Source organism: Ursus maritimus (genome assembly GCF_017311325.1).
Source record: "Ursus maritimus isolate PB19 chromosome X unlocalized genomic scaffold, ASM1731132v1 scaffold_X1, whole genome shotgun sequence".
In the NCBI taxonomy this organism is placed as follows: Eukaryota; Metazoa; Chordata; class Mammalia; order Carnivora; family Ursidae; genus Ursus; species Ursus maritimus.
This window is the reverse complement of record NW_024423319.1, coordinates 74,996,612-75,004,511: the sequence shown is the minus strand read 5'-3', so window position 1 is coordinate 75,004,511 and position 7,900 is coordinate 74,996,612.

Here is a 7,900-nt window from a genome sequence, read left to right as displayed (position 1 = left end):
ATATTCCACAACACACCTATTACAATGGTTCAAATTAAAAAGACTGACCATACCAAGGCTCCATGAGTATATGTGATTATGGATATTTGCAAACAATTTGGCAGTTTATTAAAATGTTAAATATATGGTTACCATACTGTTGCTTCTTATCTAAGAAAAAAGAAAGCATGTGTCTGCACAAGGACTTGTACATGAATATTAATAACATCTTTATTTGTAATAGGTAAAAACTGGAAAAAACTTACATAACCATATGATGAAATATAATACAATAACAAAATAAATATATTAATACATCAAATAACGGCATGAATAAATCTCAAATAATTATGGTGAGTTTAAAAAGACAAAAAAAAGAGAATATAGTTTATAATTCCATTTATACAAAATTCAACAAAACGCAAACTAATTTATAGTGAAAGAGATCAGACCAGTGGTTGTCTAGAGGTAGGGATGGGAATGGGTATGAAAGCAGTACACAAGGGAACAAAGAAACTTTTGGAAGGGATGGATATGGTCACTATTCTGATGTGGTATGGGCTTCGTGAGTATATACATATGGATTTTTTATTTTTATTTATTTAAAGATTTTGTTTATTTATTTGAGAGAGAGTGCACATGAGAGAGAAAGCATGAGCAGGGAGAGGGGCAGAGGGAGAAGCAGACCTCCTGCAGAGCAGGGAGCCAAATACAGGGCTCTATCCCAGGACCCTGGGATCATGACCTGAGCCAAAAGCAAACTCTTAACCAACTGAGCCACCCACGTGCCCCTACATATGGATTTTTTTAAATGAAGTAATGGAAAAACGTGCTTGGAGTCAAAAAACCCTTAAATAATACGGCTGGCAAAGTCTTTGACAATTTTTACCAATTAGCTTTTCTTTAAAGTGAATAATCAAAATCTTCAATATTTTTTCTATTTCTTTATTTTAATGTGCTATTGCTTTTTTATTCTGGGTCATATTTTCCAACTACTTCTTCATATGCTATAAATGCACTTTTTTCATTGATATTAGTAATATGCATCTCAAGCAAGGTCTTGCTTTTCATTTTGATAGACCAGGAACCTGTCTGATTCTGATGTGAACCACTTGTGGACATAATTATGTGTCAGAAGTCTAATATTTAAGTAAGGCTCTGGACTAGTTACCTGCCATTGGGAAAATGAAAAAGCAATGAGCAATCATTGCAAATACCACTTATGAGTCAAGTACTCAAATATGCTAACTAGTTTAGACTGTTCCATTACCTACCAAAAAATTCCAACCAATTCCTGTCCATAGTTTCTCTTTTACTCAATACTTCTTCATCCTTCAAGATTCCACTCCAAAGTTGTATACCAGCCCATAATAGACCTTTGGGAAAGTACTTTTTCTTGGAAAAAATGACTCATATGCAAGATGGGCTGAGGCCAAATGCAGCAGATGGCTGGGAACTAAAGAAGTCTCCTCAGCTGGGGACTGGAGACTTTGGGAGATACCAAGGAAGAAAAAATGACCATATGAGTCCACTGGGCTTTGAAACAAGGACCTTGCATTTGCATGTGTGGGACAAATAATGTGAAACTTAATGAGTAACTTCTCAGCTGAGCAGGCTGCAGGAAAAAGGCTTTCTTCTGACTATGGTAGCCACCTGCCTTGTGAACCTCTTTTTAGTCCAGGCCCTATGCTCTGTGCTGAGTCTGAGTTCACAGTTAAAATTACAGAGACCTCAGAGCCAACGCCCCGGCCCAGGTGAGTGCTCTGCAGACCACACTTCTATAGGGGACATGAGGTAGCTGAGGACAACAGTGAAGTGGAAAAAAAATTGAAAATAAGTGTGGATAGATTGTGGTTTCTATTTTCACCAGATCACACAGATAAAAGGCTAGTGAAATGTAGCATATATCTTTCTGAAAAGTTAAGCTGTCTTCAGGATATGAAGAGGTTTGACCTCCATCAGACCAGGAGGGCAGAAGGACAGGTCCTGCAAAGCTCCCTGCTGAGCTAATAACTGGGACAGTCTTCCCCACCACAGGTTTTGCTGGCATACAGTACACCTTTCCAGAGGAGGTCTTAGTCCATTAGTCCCTGGTCAATTTTCTGGTCCAGAGAGATGCTCTTTAGAGCACTCTCTAGGGAGAGGATTGTCCCTACCAGTTCCTCTCTTGATATTAAATTCCCCTGAGCCAGTCAGGAGGTGCCAAGCTTGTGGATGGCAGGGAAACGGCCTGGGCAAAGTCTTAGGGTGGCCATGATATCTCTGAGTGTGGTTTGGGGTATTTGTAGTAAATAGAAACAGAAAGGGAATGAAAAACCTCACACCCACAAAATTTTTGAGGGGAGACTGGAGCTTAATGTGATGGAGCCCAGGCATCCTCAGAAATTGTATTACGTTCTGATTGAGCGTAGATGAAGTGTATGGGGAAGGTTTCTGTGATGCAGTAGTTGTCAAGTTTGCCAAAAGTGCACATGGTCCCCATGCATAAACACGGATTTTACCCTATCCCCATCCCCTCTTTCCTCATTTGGACCAGTGAGGAACAACTACTTGAATTTTCAGAAACTCCTACTAACCTTTAGCTCTTCTCTGCATCTTCTGCCAGAGCATGACAGGTTGAGGTGAGGGACACAACAAGTAAGACTACATGTTTGTGCTGTTTACACTTTCTACTTTCTCCACTTTTACTCTTTTGCTGGGGTTCAGGAGTGACAGGGCAGGGGTCCCTCCTGTTGTCACTGGGAGGATGCAACACTTGGTGGGTCCCTCCCAGCTCATGCATCTCTTCTTCCTGTAGGGAGAGACACCACAGCTACACAGCCCACCTTCAGAAACCACAGACTGGAGGTGTATTTCCACAATAACTGATTCTCTGTGATTTCTAGCAAGTTAGAGTGCCTGCTTGGATGCCCAGTGGTTACAGCTTCCCAAGTGGCAGGCCTGGAGAGTTGTTCCTCCTGTTATTGAACAAGTTTCAGATTTCACATTTGTATCTCACCATTGCCAGAGTGGTAGTGAAGAGAGCTGGACCAGACAGCAGCTCCAACCAGCATTTAAAGGACAATCTCACTATTCATACACACTTCCTCATGTATAAGGTCTCAGGGTGCCTGGGATGAGAACCCAGTCCAGTCCTATGTGTGAATAGAAGGCTGCAGGTTAATTTTTTTTCCTGTGGTTTCTGAGCACAAGAGGTGAATATGCTTTATAAATTGGCAATACCAGGAAGAGAGTATAGGAATACAGGATAAGCAACTTTTCAAGTATTTTTCCCCCTGATTTAGTGGCATCTTATTCTGTCTATTGAATGTGGGCACTCTGAAAGAGAATATTTTTTTTCTTAATTAAAATACTCAGTGTAAGTTACAAGTTTAAATACTGAAGAATGGATTGTTTGCCCCTTAAGAATGGAAAAAATATATGCCATTTTCTCCCATAAATTTTTGTCCATTTTGGAGCCTAAAACCAAAGAAAGAAGTACAATTGAGAAAACTACAACTAAAGCACTCAAATTGACAACAATGGTAAACATGTACACTCTGTTAGACTAAGATAGGAATCTTCAGCCCTGCTCCTTCATGGTCTGGGCTCTGTTGGGCATGATTTTAAATGAAATCCAAGCATCTTCTCTCCCCGTTTAGTTTAAGTGCAGCTACCAAGAATGAAGAGCAGCATTTAAGGTGTAAAGTACTCTATTCTCAAGGACAACACTATGGTGAGAGAGGCAATCTCACCATACCCCAAGGCTCTCCTTGCAGGTGGAGCAGACAAGCCCTGGGTAGGACTAGAATGCAGGGCTCACAGGCTCTCTGCCCTAGCCCCATGCCAACCCTTTGTGCCAGAGTCTGGGTTTTGCAGCAAAACTCAGTTCAGGCCAGGGAATCCTGGGTCCACCAAGAACCCTAAGTGATCTACTAAACCACCTGCAAAGGCCAGTCCTGCTGCTTTAATCATTAATTTACCAGAGAAATAACAGGATGATACTATTCCTTGGGTGAGCTAACAATAACCTTGGCAGGTAGGTTGCCTGCTATTCATGCACCCTAAGAATAGAAGTGAATCCCTTAAACTGTTAAAGGACATGAAGCCAATTGTTATTTTTTTAATTTTTTAAACATTTTATTTCTTTATTTATTTGAGAGAGAGAGGGACAGAGAGAGAGAGAGAGAGAGAGAGAGAGAGAGAGCATGAGCAGGGGGAGGGGCAGAGGCAGAGGGAGAAGCAGACTCCCCGCTAAGCAGGAAGCCCAATGCAGGGCTCAATCCCAGGACCCTGAGATCATGACCTGAGTCTAAGGCAGACGCTCAACCGACTGAGCCACCCAGGCGTCCCTGAAGCCAATTATTAATGTATTGCCTCTCCACTCTAAATTCACCCCTCAAAACATGCTCTCTGATCATAGATGAATTTTTTAAGTATCTCTCCTTAAAAGTGAACACAATGTTATACTCTCCCAGTAGAAGACATTGGAGGGGCATTGAAGGAGGAAGTGCCTGTGACTTCTGGTTCTTAGGAGTGTAGCTGTGAAGATATCCTCAGTGCTCGGCTCCAGGCATGAGCCAAGAACAACTGTCTTCATCCAATGTGTGATCCTGATGTGGCCTGAGGATCAGCTCTCTGTGGCCCTCTTCATAGGTACATCCACTGGTACATCATACCAGGTTTGGTATCATCCAAACCACTTGCCCCCTTATTTCCCTCTGCTTCCTTGCTCTCCTGCCCCACCCCCCAACAACTACTCTTCTGTAGTTCTCCCAGTGCTGCAGCCTTCCCCAAAACAAGGCCCTTCTGATCCTATGTGAAATTTTAGGGCATTTTTAGCTCCAGGTCTGCAACTCCACAAGCACCCCTATTCTTACTACACACCCACACACTGGCCACTAGCTGTGGCTTGTCCACACAGATGTATTCAGAGGGTTGCTTCCTGCTTGCCCTGCAACTGTAGACCGGCTCTGGTTTTGTAAACCAGCTCTGGCACCCACAAACCAGCAAACTTCTTTGTCATCCAGTAGGTTCTCCTACACCTTCTCCAGTGAGGTGTGAACTCCAGCCTTGGAGAGGGGCCCACACTCAAAATTTGTCTTTCCTTGGGCACTCTCCCACAGCCCTAGAATACCACATATAGGAAATAACATATCCTATATATTGTGCATTTTTCGTAGTTAATAATTCCTTATCTTAAATCTTATGTTTATGTTAGACTTCCTTTTTCCACTGTGCACTTAATACACCCTGCTTGGATTCAGATTGCTACAGAACCCATGTATAACAAATACCATTCTTAGAATTACTGATACCTTTCTCTTTGAGAGCTGCATCAAATAAAGACTTCCGCTATCACTGAGAGAGAGAGCAGTAAGGGAAAAGAAAGGAATGAAAACCTTGGAAAGGAAGAAGTAAGACTGGCATTATTTGCAGATGTTATGATTCTGTACCTTAAATCCTACAAGTATGTACAGACAAGTTGTTGGAATCAACAAAAGAGTTTAGACATTTGTAGCATAAAAAATCAATATACAAAAGCCATTTGCATTCTATTTACCAGCAACAAATTTAGAAAATGAAAATTTCAAAGAAGGTATTTGCAAAATATGAAGTACCTAGGACAAAATGTCCTCTTACAGAAAAAAAAAATACAAAATATTATGGGGACACATTAGAGAAAGGTTTTTTATTATTATTATTAAAAGGAAAGACAGACCATATCAATGAATCAAACATTCAATATTGAAAAGAAGGCAAATGTAAAAGTTCAACACAATCTTTATTAGATATCCCAAAGAGTTTTGGTTTAAATTTTTCTGATGAATTGATCACTTAAATGGAGTCAAAACGGGCCAAATAGAACCAAGACACTTTGAAGAACAAGGAAGAATTGACAGGCCTTATTCAAATATCAAGATTGGCTTTAGACCTGTGGTAATTAACACTGGTATACGGTGTTTCAAATACACAGATTAATAGGGCCATGGTACTTACTAGAGGGTATAGAAACTAGTCTATACATAGGTAGATACTTGACACATGTGGCACTGGAAATCAGTTGGAAAAGAGCAGACTTTTCAATGAGTGGTTTACTGAGACAATTGGATACCCAAATTAGAAACAAACAAATAAACAGAACCCTACTCAGCACCATACACAAACATCACTTACAGGTGGACTAAGACCTGAATGTGAAAGGCAAAACCAAAATATTTTAGAAGACAATATAAAACATAGAAAATATTTTCATGACCTTAATGCAGGGACAGATTTCTTAAAACAGGAAATCACTAACTATAAGGAAGAGAATGGTAAATTTGACTGCATTATAATTAAGATCTGTTCACAGAGCACAGCATAAAGCAAGTGAAAATACAAGCAAAGAGCAAGGGAATTTTTTTGGCCACACATATAACCACCAATGCACTGGTATTTAAAGCATATAAAGAACTCATTAAATCAGTAAGTACAAGACTGAAAATAGAATAGAAAAATGGGCAAAATATTTGAATTTGGACAGTCTATTTCTTGAACTTGGTCCTACTTACATGAGTGTTTGTTTTTATAAATTATCTAAACCTGCGGATATGGTTTATGCACTCCTCTATATCTCAGATTTTTAAAATGGCTTCCTTCAAAAAAAGTAATAGAAGGAAAATATGTGAAGTAAGAATTTTGATGAGGTTTCGATTGTTAGGGATGAAAAACTTGTTCTTCCTATCAAGAGATCATCAAGTGTCCATTTCATTAAATCAAGGGAAAGTGGGGATTGTTTAAACTATATGCACCCCATAATCTAGTCATCACTCTAAACCTTTCTCTTGCTAGATATTTCACCCTATATTCATATCATTTCCCAAATCACAGATGATAGGCAAGTCGTAAGATCATCATCATCATTAAAAAAAATCATTAGGCATCACAGGCCAAATCCATTACAGTGAGATTGGGTCACCACACTGAAAGGCAAGCAGGCACACCAGCACTATTGAACATATGTGTATTGAACATATGTGTATTTTTCTCAGCAGAGTCCATAATAGTGACTTAGAATATAACCTTATCACATTTAATTGGTACACCTGTCCAGAGACCTCCATGTGCTAGAGAATCTAGAGTTAGCTGAGGAATGTTTTGAGGAATGCTCTGGGAATTGGACATGACATTTACCACAGTGTAATGGCAAAGAGTTGGTTTAGGTTGTGCACCGTCTTGGAAGAGCCCAGGGGTGGGGTGGGTTTTCCAGGATTCAGTACAAACTGTTTCATCTTCCAGGCTTTGCACTTCTAGGCTGAACAGTGGTAATCTGTTTTGGCCCCACCTCTTACTCATTCTAATTTCTGTATCAGCAGGCAAAAATAAATAAATAAATAAATAAATAAATAAATAAATAAATAAATAAATAAAACTATAAAACAAATTTTCCTGAGGACCTTGGTCAAGACAGTTCTGGATATGGAAGTTGCCCCGGGGGGAAGGACATCGTTTTCAGCAGAATTTGCTAGCACTATTGTACTTTAATGTTGACACAGAGTATATTGTCCCAGGAATTTTCTCTCATTGGATTGATAAATCCAGCCCGCCAGCCAGGAAACAATTTTTAAAAAGCACCACGCTTACCACTGGGACGGAGTGAGGGTGTTTATTTTGGTATACACAGTGATGTACAGATTTAAGTTGCATTTAGCAGATAGATTGCTAGATATTCCAGCACCATTTACCAAATGAACTTTCATTTCCCCATTATCTGGGAAGACGTCCTTGATTTCCTACAAATATTGAATGTAGAACTTATTTGTGCATACCAGACTCTGCCTCTGGGCTTTCTATTCTGTTCCAGAGACCCAGTACCAGAATATTTAAATCACTGTGTCGTTAAACACGTTTTAATATCTGATAGGACCAGTTTCTGCGCATTGCACATTTTTTTTTTTTT